General features: G+C 37.1%; 1 protein-coding gene and 1 pseudogene across 6 annotated transcripts in view; both read left to right on the top strand.

The window, feature by feature from the left end:
- FHIT (fragile histidine triad diadenosine triphosphatase) overlaps window positions 1-18715 on the top strand; it is a 1474674-nt gene that overhangs the window by 503178 nt on the left and 952781 nt on the right. The window lies entirely within an intron of this gene.
- The window catches only part of LOC141585378 (peptidyl-prolyl cis-trans isomerase A pseudogene), a 45380-nt pseudogene continuing 31617 nt past the window's right edge, over window positions 4953-18715 (top strand).

Raw genomic sequence — 18715 nt, 5'->3', positions numbered from 1 at the left:
AAATAGAGTATTGATTTATTTTATGTATATACATATAGATGAAATTTATGTACACACACACATACATACATATCTGTGTGTGTGTTTTTTTTTTTTTTTTTTTTTTTTTTGGAGACAAAGTCTCACTCTCTTGCCCAGGCTGGAGAGCAGGGGCTCTGTCTCGGCTCACTGTAACCTCCACCTCCTGGGTTCAAGCGAGTCTCCTGTGTCAGTCTTCTCCTCCTGAGAAGCTGGAATTATAGGAGTGTACCACCACACCTGGCTAATTTTTTTTATTTTTTTTTATTTTTAGTAGAGATGGAGTTTCACCATGTTGGCCAGGCTGACCTCGAATTCTAGACCTCAAGTGATTGACCCACCTTGGCCTCCCAAAGTACTGGGATTATAAACATGAGTCACTGTGCCTGGCATATATATGTATTTTTGTTTAATTTGTTATGCTGAGTATTTATTATTTTTAAAACTAAAATTTTCTGTAGCATTTTTCTCATTATATATGTGTGTGGTACGCACGTGTGTGTGTGTGTGTGTGTGTGTGTGTGTGTGTGTATTTATCGTAAATCCTAATGGTACTTTAAGACAATGCTTTCACCTTGTAGAGAAATGGGCCAAAATTCAAAATACAAATTATCATTTAAAAAGTATCTGAATAATGATTCACAAAGGAAGAGTTATAAAACACCAGTAAAACTCTCAGCCCCATTAGTTATCAAAGTAATCATAATTACAGCAATAATGAGATTTTTGCTCATACTAACAATTATCAAAAAAACTGATACTTCTCAGTATTATATAGTTTAGGGAAATCTACGTACCTTGCTTAGTAAACTTCTGTAGTACAGATTGGCAATATTAACTAAAAGGCTCTAATAATGTTTATACCTTCTGGTCCAGCTACGTTATTTCTGGAGAGTAATACTAAGGAAATAACTGGAAAGATGTGTGTATGGATGTTAATTTCAGTTTTGTTTATGACAGTGAAAAAAGTTGTAAATCTCTGTACTCATAAGTAGTTGAGTATTTAAATAAATCCGCTTAAAAGTTACATTTTACAACCGTGCATATTCACAGATACCCATACAACATTTAAAAGGTCTAATGAAAATTTTTGTATGATGGTATAGATTTTTATTTATGGCATAGAAAGATGTTCATGAAGCAGTTGATTAGTTTTGATTGTTATATAATATAATCTAATTTTTGGATACACCTATGTATTAAGATGATTGGGAATATAAACACCAGACTGTTAAGCGTCAATTTCTCTGGGTGATGTGGTAATAGTTTATTTTTTATATTTCTGTATTTTTTGAACCTTTTGAAATGTGCTTGATATATTTTTATCAAGAAAAATACATGGAATTTTGTCCAAAATCCTAATTTAAAAAGAAAAAAACAAAACACAAAGGACCAAACTGGAAATGCTTTAAAAATTAAAAGGAGTAGGGGAGCAATAAAACAATGTAAAAAAAAAAAAATATATATATATATATATATATATATATATACTCAGTGAAGAAAGCATGGCTTATTACTATTAATAGTCTAAATAGTGCAGTTGTTAATTGATAATCTAGGTCTATTGAGAGACCTGTTGGAAGGTCTGTTTTGAGCCCATTGTTAACTTAAATATCTGACCTTTTCTATTTAGCTCCCCTGTCATAGGTAGTTTAACAAAGGATTCTTCACTAACACATTTACTTTATGCCGTTTGTTTGGGGGTGAGGTTTGCAGTTTTTCTCCGGGGAGTAAATTACTTCATGTAGCTTGTTCTCAAACACTTATCTCAGAAGCAGCACACCTTTCTGATAGAAGGCAAATGTCATGACTGAAGGCATGGGACAAAAGCCTGATTTATATTCCTGAAATGCCTCTTTTATGTTCCAGAAGCCAAATCTGCATTCTTTGGAGTGGTGTAGAATGTCAGTACAAATGCCCTGTCTATGCTGAACCTGGTGGAGAGGGGAAAAAAAAAAAAAAGCCACAGTCCACTTCTTTATTTAGAGTTTGCATTGAGAACAGCAAGCAGTATTTGAAAGGTCATCCCATTTCAAATAGCAGATGGATAGGAAAAAAAAACCAAAAAACCTCTGGCTTTTACAAATAATTTAATTGAATTCTCCTTGCCATTTCTGCGGGCAATTCAGAATATTCTTTTAAAGCATTGATCCATAATTATCCTTCAGAATGGTTAGCATTGTTAGACAGATGTGTAATTCTTTGTGTACATAAGGGAGCAATACAGCATCCTTTTTACCTGTTTGATTGTCTTTCTTTTACTGTGCAAACAAATGCACATAATAAAAGAAACATTATTGCTTTTAATTAACTTTTTTTCAGATTTGTTTTTGACTTGAAACTCCCTGTTCAAAGGCATGCTGTGTTTATAATGGTCAGCTTCTTTGCCTTCCTATAAACAAGTTAATTTGTGTCTAGGTAGCCTATTTATGCTTACAGTCTCTGGGCACAAGAAGTCACAGGAGGTCAGAAACCATGAAACAAATTCATCATATTAATAGAATGTGAAATGAAATAACTAAGACTTTTAAGATTGCATTTTATCTGTGGTTTATTTTCCTGTCTTTTAAAAAATATGTATTATTTGTAATCTAACCATGCTATTCTGATTGGTTTACATTTGCCAGATAAAATTCAGGACACCTAGTTAAAATTGAATTTCAAAAAAAAAATGAACACCTTTTTGAGTATAAGTGTGTCTCATGTAACTGACTGGAGAGTCACCTCAGAATGGAACACACTTTTTAAATAAAATTGTGAAATACAATTTGTGTAGGAAAAGTACATATGACATATATGCTCAGTTTAATGAATAAACACCTATCTCAATGAGATAAATAAACATCTGTCTCAAGGTTCACACAACTAAATACATTATACTTCTAGCACCCCCAGTAAATTCCCTGAAAAGTCCTCTGAAAATTCCCTGATCTGACCCCTCTCTCTGACCATATTAGAGGTAGTCACTATCCTGTCCTTTGACATATCGATTTTTCTTCATTAATTGGTACCTTTATTACCAGCTTAGGTACTTGTAATCACTGTTAAGTTTTGTATATTTTATGTCTTCGTTCTCATTGGTTTCGAAGAACATCTTTATTTCTGCCTTCATTTCATTGTTTATCCAGTCAACATTCAAGAGCAAGTTGTTCAGTTTCCATGAAGCTGTGCAGTTCTGGGGTAGTTTCTGCATTCTGAGTTCTAACTCGATTGCACTGTGGTCTGAGAGACAGTTTGTTATGATTTCTGTTCTTTTGCATTTGCTGAGGAGTGATTTATTGCCAATTATGTGGTCAATTTTAGAGTAGGTGTGATGTGGTGCTGAGAAGAATGTATATTCTGTGGATTTGGGGTGGAGAGTTCTGTAAATGTCTATTAGGTTTGCTTGTTCCAGGTCTGTATTCAGGTCCTGGATATCCTTGTTGATTTTCTGTCTGGATGATCTGTCTAATATTGACAATGGGGTGTTAAAGTCTCCCACTATTATTGTGTGGGAGTCTAAGTCTCTTTGTAAGTCATTAAGAACTTGCCTTATGTATCTGGGTGCTCCTGTATTGGGTGCGTATATATTTAGGATCGTTAGCTCTTCTTGTTGCAGTGATCCTTTTACCATTATGTAATGTCCTTCTTTGTCTCTTTTGATCTTTGTTGCTTTAAAGTCTATTTTATCAGAGATGAGAATTGCAACTCCTGCGTTTTTTTGCTCTCCATTTGCTTGGTAGATCTTCCTCCATCCCTTTATTTTGAGCCTTTGTGTATCCTTGCATGTAAGATGGGTTTCCTGGATACAGCACACTGATGGGTTTTGGCTTTTTATCCAATTTGCCAGTCTGTGTCTTTTGATTGGGGCATTTAGTCCATTGACATTTAGGGATAGTATTGTTATGTGTGAATTTGATACTGTCATTTTGATGCTACCTGGCTGTTTTGTTGGTTAGTTGATGCAGATTCTTGATTGTGTTGATGCTCTTTTACCATTTGGTGTGTTTTTGGAGTGGCTGGTACTGGTTGTTCCTTTATATGTGTAGAGCCTCTTTCAGGAGTTCTTGTAGAGCAGATTTGGTGGTGATGAAATCTCTGAGTGCTTGCTTGTTCACAAAGGATTTTATTTTTCCTTCACTTATGAAGCTTAGTTTGGCTGGATAGGAGATTCTGGGTTGAAAGTTCTTTTCTTTAAGGATGTTGAATATTGGCCCCCAATCTCTTCTGGCTTGTAGGGTTTCTGCTGAGAGATCTGCTGTGAGTCTAATGGGCTTCCCTTTGTGGGTAACCCGACCTTTCTCTCTGGCTGCCCTTAGCATTTTCTCTTTCATTTCAACCCTGGTGAATCTGACGATTATGTGCCTTGGGGTTGCTCTTCTTGAGGAATATCTTTGTGGTGTTCTCTGTATTTCCTGGATTTGAATATTGGTCTGCCTTGCTAGGTTGGGGAAGTTTTCCTGGATAACATCCTGAAGAGTATTTTCTAGCTTGGATTCATTCTCTTCATCACATTCAGGTACACCTATCAGACGTAAATCATTCTACTACAAGGACACGTGCACACGAATGTTCATTGCAGCACTGTTTACAATAGCAAAGACCTGGAACCAACCCAAATGCCCAACGATGATAGACTGGATAGGGAAAATGTGGTACATATACACCATGGAATATTACGCAGCCATCAAAAACGATGAGTTCACGTCCTTTGTAGGGACATGGATGAACCTGGAAACCATCATTCTCAGCAAACTGACACAAGAGCAGAAAATCAAACACCGTATATTCTCACTCATAGGTGGGTGTTGAACAATGAGAACACATGGACACAGGGAGAGGAGCACTACACACTGGGGTCCGTTGGGGGGAAATGGGGGAGGGGCGGGGGGGTGGGGAGGTGGGAAGAGATAGCATGGGGAGAAATGACAGATACAGGTGAGGGGACAGAAGGCAGCAAACCACACTGCCAAGTGTATACCTATGCAACAATCTTGCATGTTCATCTCATGTACCCCAAAACCTAAAATGCAATAAAAAAAAAATAAAAAATTAAAAAAAAAAAGTTTTGTATATTTTAAATTTTATATACAGTGAATTATACTGCATATCTTTTTAAAGGTAAAATATTAATAATTCAATCCAATTTGGGGGAAAATACTAGTAATAACTTTTCATCAAATTATAAAATTGATAACTTGAGTATACTTGAGTTTTTTATGTGGGAAAGACTAAAGGGTAATCATTTAAAAGAAATCTTAATGAATTCGCTCATGTTGCTAGTGTCATAAATATTTGCTTTTTAAAAAATACTCTTCCCTTCAAAATGTTTGTTCTCCCACGTCTCATTGATTTTCCAGAACTTGGGGCCAGTCCAGTGATACTCTCACTGGGTCTCTGTTGTGTTGATATCTGTGGAGTAAATCACATCTTCAACTTAAGGTTGTAATGTTTACCAGTAAATGGATAAAGAGCCCTTTGATTTATTATTCATGGAGATATCAATGCTCAGAATGACTAAGGACCATTCCCTTTTATGTCATAAATTTTATCCGGTGACATTTAAAAACTGTCTTCCAGAGCCCAGCCCTCTGATCCATGGCTTCCCTTTCCTTTAGTTGACGGCACTGTGTTCTGCTGTCCTCGCTTCTCCTTTATCGCCTAAATGCTGAGAATGGCACGTTTTTCCAAGTTGCTTTGAAGAGCAACCATCACAAGAGCAAAAGTAATAAAAAACCAATTTAAAAACAGATTTCTGGATGTTCTAGGAAATAGGCAATTTTGCATGGCAAGCACTTGAACCCAGGGGTGATTTATTATTCATTTGACTGTAGTGAATATTCATGGCTTTTGCATGTTAAATTAGAATTATTGAGATTTTTGTTTACCCTGAAGAAGTGTGGGAAGTTGTGTCTTTAAAATTTGAACGTACCGAAATTCACTTTTCAAGGTATGGAGAACTTTCTATCTAGAAGGAATCTTAAAACTGATCTGGTTAAATCTGCTAGGGAATGTGCATAAAAACATTCAGTGTTTTGTAAGGAAACCATAGAGCCATGGTTTCCTTCTTTCCTTCCCTCCCTCCCTCCCTTCCTCCCTTTCTTCCTACCTTTTTTCCTTGCAGCAGGACCCTTTACTCAAAGAAAATCTTGCTTAAAAGTTAAATATGTAAAAGAGCTAGAGTTGCTTTGTTTGAATACAGCATGGGACTGGGCTGCACACTCTCCTTATCTCCATTCCTTTGTACAAAGCCCTTGGGTTTCCATAATCACAGGTTTTAAAACCATTCATGTACAGTTGAATAATTTATTTGTCAGACATGTACCAGATACGAAACACCTAACAAATATTAACTCATTTAATTCTCAAAACAACCCTCATAATGGTTATTATTACTTCCATTTTATAGATGAGGGATGTGAGGCACAAAGTTAAATACACTGCCCGGGATTACAGCTTGTCAATGGCAGAGCCTTGACAGTCTTGTCCCAGTGTCCCTGTTCCTACCCAAAATGCTTTGTAGCCTCTCCCTAGCAGCAGTGATTGCATTGAACTCCCCTTAGGCATTAGGCACTCCGCTACAAGCTTTACATGAATTATCACAGCTGATCCTCCCAAAGCAGCCAATGAAGTAACAGTATTATTTCTAGTTTACGGACGCAGGAAATGAAGCATAAAGAATTTACATAACATGTCTGTGAGGAGAAGCCCAGCATCTGAACCTTTGGAGTTTGACTTCAGAGCCTGTTCTCTTAATCACTATTTCATAAGTTCCCATAAAAATGAAAACATTTATATATTTCTTTTGTTGTGGTTGCTTTCTCGGAGACAGAGTCTTGCTCTGCCGCCCAGGCTAGAGTGCAGTGGCACAGTCGCGGCTCACCGCAACCTCCGCTTCCTGGGTTCAGGCAATTCTCCTGTCTCAGCTTCCTAAGTAGCTGGGATTACAGGTACCCACCACCACACCTGGCTAAATGTTTGTATTTTTAGTAGAGATGGGCTTTCGCCATGTTGGACAGGCTGGTCTCGAACTCCTAACTGATAGGCGATCTGCCTGTCTCGGCCTCCCATAGTGCTGGGATTACAAGAGTCCACCAGAGCAAGCAGCATACATTTATGTAATTTTAAAACATTTTAATGGTTTTCTTTTCTTTCTTTTTTGTTTCTCATCTTGCTTCACATTGGCTAGTAGTGCAAAGACAGCATCAGGTTTTCGGAGGAGCCTAAACATAGCTCTACCAGGCAGGATCATGCCCAGAGAAAACGTTAAAGGTCAGCATCTTACTCTTCCTTACCCATGTTTTTATGGTGTTCAGATTGCCTTTCTAGTCTTTCCCAAATTAGCTGGTTTAACTTCCTCAGTCTTTGCAGCTTTACTAATCACTGTCATCAGGTAATTATACTTATATGACAAGGGCTAATGTTGCTTCTCCTAGGTCAATTTTTGACTTAATTCTCCTGGGGATTAAAAGTCTTCGTCCAGTTTGATGACTGCAGTAATGGAAATGCCGGGTTCTGTTGCAGACTAATAGTAGAGGATGCTTCTTTCTATTCGGTGCCGGTCTAGCTAAAGAGCTGTGCCACTAGGACAATTGTGTCCAATGTGCATGCATAAAATGATTTTTATAGTTGGACCAGTGAGAAGCCTGATGGTGTAATATCTAGTACTTATGGATGAATGAGTTTATGCTATTCACTAAATTATATTGTGCTTTGAGCCTCTATCTGCTGTACAGAAACTTTGCAGGACAAGGTCAAGTGAAGCGTACTGGCTGCCACGGGGCCTTCAGCACTGACAAGGCAGAAGGCGCTGCTGTGTTAACTCTGTAATTATGTGTTTCTTTTAGAAAAGCATAGTCTACTCCTTAGACTTAATATGCCTTTGTCAATCCCCTCTTAATATTTACCCACGACTTTAGCCTCTTGAGTTAAATCTTGGGCAAACACAGGGATTTTCAGAGACTGGTGAGTAGAGAAATATCTATTTGGTCATATCAGAATTTATGGAAAGCTAGCTTCTGCTAGCCTCCTGTCTAGATAGAAACTTTTAAAAATACTGTCTTTGACTCTTCTCCAAGAAAAATTTGTGCTACACAAAATTAAAATAGATAGGCCATAGTTATGCCTATTTAAGGAAAAACATTTTTACAGTTAGGAAAATATGGCCACTTTATGAAGGTATAATTTCTTAAGTTTGCATTTACTCATGAGGGAGTGAGTTAGGAGGTTAAGCACCTTATCCACGAAGGGAATGAAGAATGCATGAAATTAAATTCATATTGGAGTAGTAGCCTCTATTATAACTGCTTCAACTTGCTATAAAAATACTCAAGAAGATATATGCCAAAAAAAGTCACTGCCGCTAAAAATTTGTTCTTATAGTCAAGCTACTCTTGATTCCTGTGGATAATTCTACTAATGATGTGTTTGGTGGAAATAGAATGAACAATTTCAACAGACGATTCCCTTATGCTGTGGTCAGACAGAGGGAAGACCTTTAATCATTTGGCTATCTTCCCCCTGGTTCAGAAACATGCAGACACTCATTAGAAAAGCAAGCAAGAATTACTGTGCATGTAAGTACTTTTGTGAAGCATCACTTTCAATGAAGACGTCTTTTGCCTTTGTACGTGGAGAATGCAAATAGTGGTTGCTCAAACAAATAGTCATATATTAGATTTCTGTGGCCGCTGTAATAAATTAACACAAACTTTGAGGTTCAAAATGACATAGATTTATTATTTTACAGTTTGGGAGGTCAGAAGTCTGAAATGGATGAATATTAGTGGGCTAAGATACAGATGTCAGCCTGGCTGAATTCCTTTCTGAGGTCTCTAAGGGAAAATGTGTTTCCTTGTCCTTCCTACTTTCCAGAAGCTGCCTGCATTCCTTCGAGTGTGGCCCCCTTTCCTCTTCAACATGAGCAATGGCTAGTCAACTCTTTTTTATATTGCATTGCTCTGACTCTTCTACTTCTTTTTTTTTGAGATTTAATGATCCTCATGATTACGTTGGGCTCACTCCAGTACTGGAGGAAAATCTCCCTGTTTTAAGGTCAGATGATTAGCAACCTTAATTCCATCTGCTACTTTAATTGTCCTTTGCCATGTAATCTAACACAGTCACAGATTCTAGGGATTAGGGTGTAGACACCTTTGGAAGGCCATTATGCTGCCTACTAAATAGGGCAGTAATATTTTTGGAAGTCTGTTTATCAGGATCTGTCACAGTTAAAGCACTATGGCTATGCTGAAACTACGAGCATCCTGGGGATTGTTGCTTTTCATAACACAGATGCAGGTAATGACACAAGAAGAGTTTATGCCAATTCAAACAGGTATACTAGGTGGGAAACCTGTTAGAGGCTGGAAATTGGGATTTGAGTTTTATAAACCAACATATCGTTTAGCTGTAAGAGATTTATGTTTAAGTGACACATTAAGACAATCTTCATCTCTTTCTTGGCAAATATTGTCTCTTTCATGATAAACTAAAATAAAAAGAAATCATTATGGTCAAGGAAAAGGGAACCATATCTCAGAGACAGAATACATGTTGACCTCCTAAGATGATATGCCGCAGAAATATGAAGAGATTTTTAGAAGTTTGTCATTGTTGATAGCATCAGGAAATAGAGAAGTGAGAGAACAAATTTACATTATAAGAAAGTATTATTATTTGGAAAAAGATATGGATTAGTCAAGAAAACGTTGTAAACAGACCAGAATGTTACAACACTATTAAAGTCTGTCCTGGAAGCTGAAAAGAAATCACTACTTAAAAAAAAATTATGGCGAGGTGTGGTACCTCAAGCCTATAATCCCAGCATTTTGGCAGCCAATGCAGGCAGATTGCTCAATCTCAGGAGGTGGAGACAAAAAATGCAAAAATTAGCTGGGTGTGGTGGCACACACCTATAGTTGCAGCAACTTGGAAGGCTGATGTGGGAGGATCACCTGAGCCTGGGGAGGTGGAGGCTGCAGTGAGCCATAGCTGTCTGGATGACAGAGTGAGACCCTGTCTCAAAAAAAAAAAAAAAAAAAAAAAAAAGAAGAAAAATCAAGAGGGGAAAAAAATTGATAACTTCTGTTGAAATGAACAGGAGCAATAAAAATTAAAATAACAAGAGAAGATTAAAAATATAGACAATAGAGATCATACTTGAACACCCAGAACCAATCTAAGAATCATAGATATTCTTGAGGCAGAAGCAATTAGAGCACAAATAGTAATGAAAGATTAATAAAAGCTCTTCTGAGCACAAGAAACAAACAAAAAATAAACCCAATATCAAAAACAAACAAACAAAAAGTGGAAGGGCTTTCCATACTCCAGGGCAACATTAATGAAAAGGGTTTTATTTTAAGAATAAAGTTAAAAAGAAATCCTTCACGCACCCAGACAAACAACATTTGGCCTTATTAAGGAGCATAAAAATCAGACTGTTTTTCTTTTACTTTTTTGGTTAGACTATATGGTACAAGATATTGCTATAAAACCTACAAAATTTGCTTAGAACAGTTAGGACTCTGGATGAACTGTAGCCATCTATGTATTAATAGTCTCTCTAGGAGAGTCTTATACACACTAATATTTAGGAAGCATTAACCAGGTAACTGAGAGAAATTAAGGTTAAGAATTCAGTAACAGAGACTTTGCAGACACTGCTGCCACTGGGAGCCCCATCCTACCAACCATGGTCAACCCCACTGTGTTCTTCAACATTACTTTCAATGGCGAGCCCTTGGGCTGCGTCTAGTTCAAGCTGTTTGCAGACAAGCTTCCAAAGACATCAGAAAAGTGTCATGCTCTGAGCACTGGAGAGAAAGGATTTGGGTATAAGGGCTCCTGCTTTCACAGAATTATTCCAGGAGTTATGTGTCAGGGTAGTGACTTCACATGCCATAATGGCACTGGTGGCAAGTCCATCTATGAGGAGAGTTTTCATGATGAGAACTTCATCCCGAAACATGCAGGTCCTGGCATCTTGCCCATGGTAAACGCTGGACCTAACACAAATGGTTCCCAGTTTTTCATCTGCACTGCCAAGATTGTGTGGTTGGATGGCAAGCATGTGTTATTTGGCAAGGGGAAAGAAGGTGTCAATACTGTGGATATGGAGCGCTTTGAGTTCAGGAATGGCAAAACCAGCAAGATCACCATTGCTGACTGTGGACAACTCTAGTAAGTTTGACTTGATTTTATCTTAACCATCAGACCATTCCTTCCATAGCTCAGGAGAGCACTCCTCTACCCCATTTGCTCGCAGTATGCTATGAACTTTGTGCTCTTGCTGCAATTCCCTTTGGGTTCCATGCTTTCCTTGTTACCTTTTATGCCTAGCTAGATTGCAGAGTTAAGCTTATGATTGTGAAATAAAAACTAAATAACGACGACTACAACAACAAAAGAATTCAGTAACAGAGAAGTGGCTGATGGTTAGTAATCAAACCAAGTAAACAAAAAGTGAGATTTAAGGGACTGTAACGTTAATTATACTACTGAATGCAAATGTAAAACTATTCTTTTGAAAGAAAAAATATGCCGTACAAAATAATGCTTTAGTAAACATTAAATATTTAATACCTTAATATTTAATGCTAAGCAATAAGAAACCCAGGATTATATTTACAGACTCCAGAAATAAATTTGTTACAAATTCTCATTTTTCTAGGGGTAGGCTGAAATATTCTAAGTATTTGAAAGTTATAAAATGTATTCATTCAACATATATTAATATTCTTTTTGATATACCAGGTACCACTATTAGAAACAAAACTAGGATGCATGACTTCCAAACCAATGGGGAGAGAAAAGAATGTGTAGCCTGCTCTAAATCACCAAGTACTGTTGTCCCTTGGTATCTGTGAAGGATTGCTTCCAGGACCCCCTGCAGATACCAAAATTTTGTGGATGCTCAACTCCCTGGAATAAAATGGCATAGTATTTGCATATTACCTGCAGACTACTTTAAATTATCTCTAGACTACTTATAGTACCTAATACAGTGTAAATGCTATATAAATGGTTGTACTGTTTAGGGAATAATGATAATAAAAATGCCAGTACATATTCAGTATATATGCCATTTTTTCCCCCCTGAGTATATTAGTCCATTTTAATGCTGCTGATAAAGACATATCGGAGACCGGGCTATTTACAAAAGAAAGAGATTTTTTAAACTTACAGTTCCATATGGCTTGGGAGGCCTCACAATCATGGCAGAAGGCGAAAGGCAAGGAGCACCAAGTCACATCTTATGTGGATGGCAGCAGGCAAAAAGAGAGAGCGTGTGCAGGGAAACTCCCGTTTTTAAAACCATGAGATCTTGTGAGACTTATTCACTATGATGAAAACAGCATGGGAATGACCCACCCCATGATTCAATTATCTCCCACCAGGTCCCTCCCACAACACAAGGGAATTATGGGAGCTACAACATGAGATTTGGGTGGGGACACTGATCCAAACCATATCACTGAGTATTTTCAATCCATGGTTGGTTAAATTCATGGATGTGGAACCTACAGACAAGGAAGGTCAATAGTTTATAAAACAAAGAAAAAGCAATAAAGCACTACACAAAGCATGAAGTAAGATTACAGTGTTATGAACATATCATTTATGGCAATACAAATAAATAGTATAATGTCCCAGAGTGGAAGAAAAAGTAGGTAATTTGATCGTGTCTGGGCATGGTGGCTTACGCCTATAATCCCAGCACTTTGGGAGGCTGAAACAGGTGGATCACCTGGAGTCAGGAGTTTGAGACCAGCCTGGCCAATATGGTGAAACCCCATCTCTAATAAAAATACAAAATTAGCCTGATATGGTGGTGCACACCTGTAATCCCAGCTAACAGGGAAGCTGAAGCAGGAGAATCACTTGAACCCAGGAGGCAGAGATTGCAATGAGCCAAGATCGTGTCATTGCACTCCAGCCATGGCAATAAGAGTGAAACCCCATCTCAAAAAAGAAAAAAAATATATATAGAGAGAGATAATTTGACCAAATAGTCTATCTGAATATTGATGTTCAGCAAACCCACATTATATCTTTGTAAAAAGCCATTGTCTTAATATTGCCATCCTTTGGTTAAGTCTTGCAATTGCCACATATTGCCTGAATGATCTTGGGAAATGCATCCAACCTACCTGGCTTTGAATTTACTTACGCACAGCATAGGAATGAGACTCTCCATGCACCTTACATGTTGAATAGAATAAATATAAATGTGAAAGCATTGTATAAAGCTAATCTCATTGTAAACTGTTCGTTAAACTAGTCTGTTAAAATACAACAACTGTGTATTTCAGTTAAAAAGCAAAATCTAACCATGGGTTACTGAAAAGAAATATACCTAAAACAAAGTAATTCATTAGATTAAAAAAGAGCAATAGGATGAAAAAGATTTATTAGACAAAAGCAAAATAAAAAGTAATCTTGGCAAAATTTAGGCAATATAGAATCAAAGCCTGTAAAATATTAAATGCAATCAAGAAGGTTATATTTTCTTCAAGAGAGACTTCACAATGAAGATAAGGCAGTTCTGAATTTTATTGACATGGTAACAGCCTTAAAATACACAAAACAAAGGCTGTTAAATGCACAAGGAAAAATTGATAGAAGTAGAATTGTTGTGTGAAACTTTAATACACTTGTATTGATCTTTCATGGGTCACATAAACACAGAATAGAGTATTTTAATAATCTAACAAAGCTGATTTAATAAATATTTATTGAACTTTGTTCTCTGGAAATAAACAACACACTTTTTTAAGGAACCATGAAACATTTAGAAAAAAATACATTGATAATATATTATACCTCAAAGAAACCATACTAAATTATGAACTGTAAAGAGTTAACAAGCTCCATGATCTGCCTACACTGAAATAGAACTAGACATTAATAGCAAAAGGTTAAATGCAAAAATCAGTAGCTTGGAAAACAAAAATAACAATAACAAAAAACAAAGTCTTGTCCTAAAAACTCTAGATTCAAATAGGAAAGGAAACTATATAATAAATTGTTAGGAAACTAAGAACTCTATGTATCAATATTTTAAATGGCTAAAGCTGTATTTAGCAGAAAATTAATAGCCCTGAGAACTTCATTATTAAAAGAGAGTAACAAAATCAATCTGGGGAAAATAAAACTAATGGATTAATAAATATAGACTTCTTTTCTTCTGTTAAATAAAACCAACAAGCAAATCATATTAATTTAATCAGCTAGGAACAGGAGGAGCTTATGCAGCATAATACAGTATATCTACCGGAAACCTGAAGCAAGTTATGTTATTTAATGTTAATGTTGTAAATATTCCTTTAACTGACACAAATGAGATGAGTGTGCTTGCAATTACTGTAAAAGTTAAATCCCAAAGAACAATTTCTCCTTTCCATATAGTCTGTAACCCTTCACAAAACAAAAGCAACAACAAAACTCCCTGAGAGATCTGAAGAATGAACAAAGGCAGCCAGATTCTGGAAGGAGATTGAAGGCAACTGGAAGAAGTATAGGTTAAATTTCTTATGACGATAATCCTGATGTCAAGGCACAGGTTGAGCCACACGGAGTAGCTGAAATTCCTGTAGGAAGCTCAGTCTTTCTGGCCTTACAAACCAGAGGACAGAGTTTGGAGCAACCTCAGCTACTGAGGTCAGGAGTTCAAGACAGCCTTGCCAATGTGGTAAAACCCATCTCTACTAAAAATACAAAAATTATCCGAGCATGGTGGCGGGTGCCTGTGATCCCAGCTACTTGGGAGGCTGAGGCTGGAGAATCACTGGAAACCAGGAGGCGGAGGTCGTGGTGAGCCGAGTGCATCCTGGGTGACAAGAGCAAAACTCTGTCTCAAAAAAAAAAAAAAAAAAAAAAAAAAAAACAAATTAGGTTGGCGGAAAAGTAATTGCAGTTTTGCAGTTACTTTTGATTACAAAACCCACAATTACTTTTGCACCAACCCAATATTTGAAGAAATAATGGCCCCAAACTTCCCCAAATTGGTGAGAGATAAATGTACATATTTAAAATGCTGAGGCACATTATAATCAAATTGCTAAAAACCTAAGACACTATCTTGAAAATAGCCAGAGAAAAACAACACAGTATATACAGAGGAACTACATTGCTAAATACTGCCCACTTACCTTCAAAAAGTATGAAAACAAAAGCTATGGAAGCAAAAACAACTAAACAATATTTTTTTATGTGCTGAAAGGAGATGAGACTCTCAATCCAGAAGTCCATATCCAAAGATACTCATACTTCAAGAATGAAGTCAAAATAAAGTTGCATTCAGATCAACAAAAACAGAATATTTATTGCCAGCAGACCAACTTATACTATAAGAAATGCTAGGCTGGGCACAGGGTGGTTCATGCCTGTAATCCTAGCACTTTGGGAGGCCGAGGAGGCTGAATGCCTGAGCTCAGGAGTTCAAGACCAGCCTGGACAACATGGTGAAAGCCTGTCTCTACTAAAATACAAAAAGTTAGCTTGGCATGGCGGCATGTGCCTTTAGTCCCAGCTACTCAGGAGGCTGAGGCAGGAGAAGTTTTCAACCCAGGAGGTGAAGGTTGCAGTGAGCCAAGATCATGCCACTGCACTCCAGCCTGGGCAACAGAGCAAGACTCCATCTCCAAAAAAGAAATGGAAAAACAACAACAACAACAAATGTTTTGTTCTTTGGGGTGATAGGAAAAGTAGATGAAAACTCAGATCCTTATGTAAAAATAAAAAAGTTAGAAATCATAAATAGTAAGGTAAATATAAAAACCCATTTTTTCCTCTTAGTGTTCTAAGACTATATAAGTTTGTTTAAGTAAAAATTATAGCATCATCTTGTGGTATTCACAAAGCAGGTAGATGTAATTCCAATGACAACTTGAATGGATAAGGAGTTTGTAAATAGATCCATACAATTATGAGGTTTCCTCATTTGTAAAATAGAATTCAATCTTTTACTATAAAAAGAGAGATTGGATTGATTCTATTTTACAGATGAAGGCACTGAGATTCAGAGAGGTCAGTAGCTGGCTTTATTATCTCCTTCCTTGTGCTGCTATAAAAAATAACCATGAACTTGGTGGCTCTCACAGCTCTGGAGGCCAGAAGCCCCAAAATAAGGTGTTTAAGAGCCAAGATCCCTCCAGAGGCTCTATTCCATTCCTTGCCACTTCCAGCTTCTGGTGGTTGATGGGACTCCTTGGCTTGAGGCCACATCACTCAGATGTCCCCATGATCCTATTGCCTTTTCCCCTGTGTGGCTCAAATCCCCCCACCCCCCATATAAAGATATTTGCAATAGCATTTGGGCTCCCAGAATAATCCAGGATGATTTCCTCATCTCAAGGTCCTCAATTTAATTATATCTACAAGGACCATTTTTGTAAACAAGGTCACATTCACAAACTCCAGAAATTTGATGTGGATACATTTACAGAGCCAATATTCAGCCTAGCACACTCACTGAAGACCACATAGCACAATATGGTGTCAAGTCCACATATAGGACTTTCAGATTCCAGAGTTCACGTCCTTTCCACTCCATGTGCTGTCTTCTGTCATATTGTGTGACCTGTTGTCTCTGTTCCTCCTCACACCTCAGACTCCCTTAGCCTTCCCAGCCTCAGAGTGAGGTTAATATTCTGTTCTCTCCATGCCAGGGTCTCTTCCAAGGAGAGTATTCAAGGACTGAGTCACCACTTTACAAATTCCATCGCACATTTGTGACTTCCTTTCCAATACCCAGCCAGTTTCCAGAGTCTAATTCACAAACTAGATCACCAAAGCCAATCTTCCTGGGAGTAGATATTACATCTTTCCCATTCACATTGGTTTCTTAAAAGTCCCCAAGAGCCTGAAGAATGACAGAAGAGAAATGCTAAAAATTGAAGGAGTTCAGGACACAACACCCCAAAATATGTTGCTCTAGTATATTGACTATTTTGAGCTTAAAGGCACTTGGGAAAAATAGCAGATACAAAAAATATACTCTGACCTTTCTTCTTTTCCTTAGAAGCAGGAGATAAGTTGTCCTCCCTGTACCAGAGAGAAAGTAGAATTCTTATCATCAAGGAAGAGAAGTTGACGCCGAGAGAAATCTGAACAAACAAACATTGCTAAAGTAACCCTTATCTTCCTAGTTATTGCTCTATCCAATTAACCTCCCTAGCCCAAGCCTCCTGGGCTTAGTCACATACTCACAATTTTCTATTCCTTGCCCAATTGAGTATATAGGTGTTCAACTCTTAACTCTGTCTTTGGGTTTTCATTTCCTTAAGAGGGCTCCTGTGCACACATAAAACCTGAATTAATTAAATTCATATGCTTTTCTCCTGCTGATCTGTCTCATGTCAATTCAGCCCTCAGGCCCAGCTAAAAAAACCCTAAGAGACAAAATTCAGTCTCCTCTACAATGTCATCCTCTTTTTTTTTTTTTTTCTGGACCTTCTATCTGCTGGTACCTAAGATACTAAAATGAACAGGAGAAAGAAACCAATTATGCTATGTTTTCTGGATTGGCCTGGTACACTCAGTTTGAAGGTTACTCAAAGCCAACTTACTTTCTGTCAAAAGATTGCTTGATCTGGAGCCATAAAGATAATGGTGACATCTCCATCTTGTGACATATGGGCCAGTAAGGATTTGCAAAGTTTCATTATGCACGCTTTTCTTCACTCTAAGAACCAGCATTCATTCCATTTATACACATATTTTCCAGAATTCAACCTCTCTTTTTACAGTCTACCAAGAGTTACTATTATACTGTTTACATACATATTGTATACATACATATTTTATCTCAAGAATCTCAGTGCCCTCATCTGTAAAATAGAATCAACTAGCTACTTTGTAGCATTTTTTCTAGGATTAAATGAGACATGTAAAAACAGAAAACAAACAAGCAAACAAACAACAGATAAGGAACATGCTGAGAAAAAAAAAAAATAGACACCCATTGTTTGATGTTAGTAATTCATTCCTAACGATCAGATGTTTTACCCAAAAATGATTTCCAAGAGACAGTTTGCCGTTATTTAAATGGGGAAAAAATGACATTGTGTTATATGACAAACCAACCCCCTAGTCAATTTCCTGAAATGTAAGTAGCACACAGTAAAATAACTGTAGTTGAAAAATAACTGTCACATTGGGACTTAAAATACAGGCATACCTACATCTCAGAGATATTGCATGTTCGCTTCCAGACCACCACAATAAAGTGCATATTGCAATAAAGCAAGGCACACACATTTTTAGTTTCTGGTGAATTTAAGAGTTATGTTTATATTATATAGTAGTCTAGTATGCAATAGCATTATGACAAGAATACGTATCTTAATTTAAAAAATATTTTATTGCTAAAAAATACTGGTGATCATTTGAGCCTTCAGGAAGTAGTAATCTTTCTGCTCGTGGAAGGTCTTGTCTTGATATTTATGGCTGCCGACTGATCAGACTGGTGGTTGCTTAAGGCAGAGGTGGCTGTGGCAATTTCTTAAAATAAGAAAACAGTAAAGTTTGCAACATCAGTGGCTTCTCGCTTTCACGAATGACTTCTCTGTTGCACACAGTGCTGTTTGTCAGCATTTTACACATAATAAAACTACTTTCAAAATGAGTGAATCCTCTCCAACCTTGCTACTGCTTTATCAACTAAGTTTATGTAATATTCTGAAGTGTCTGTTTTCATTTCAACAATGTTCGT

The sequence above is a fragment of the Saimiri boliviensis genome, chromosome 8, assembly GCF_048565385.1.
Source record: "Saimiri boliviensis isolate mSaiBol1 chromosome 8, mSaiBol1.pri, whole genome shotgun sequence".
Lineage (NCBI taxonomy): Eukaryota > Metazoa > Chordata > Mammalia > Primates > Cebidae > Saimiri > Saimiri boliviensis.
Note: the sequence above shows the minus strand (reverse complement) of the source record. Positions and strands in the feature narration are given on the sequence as shown.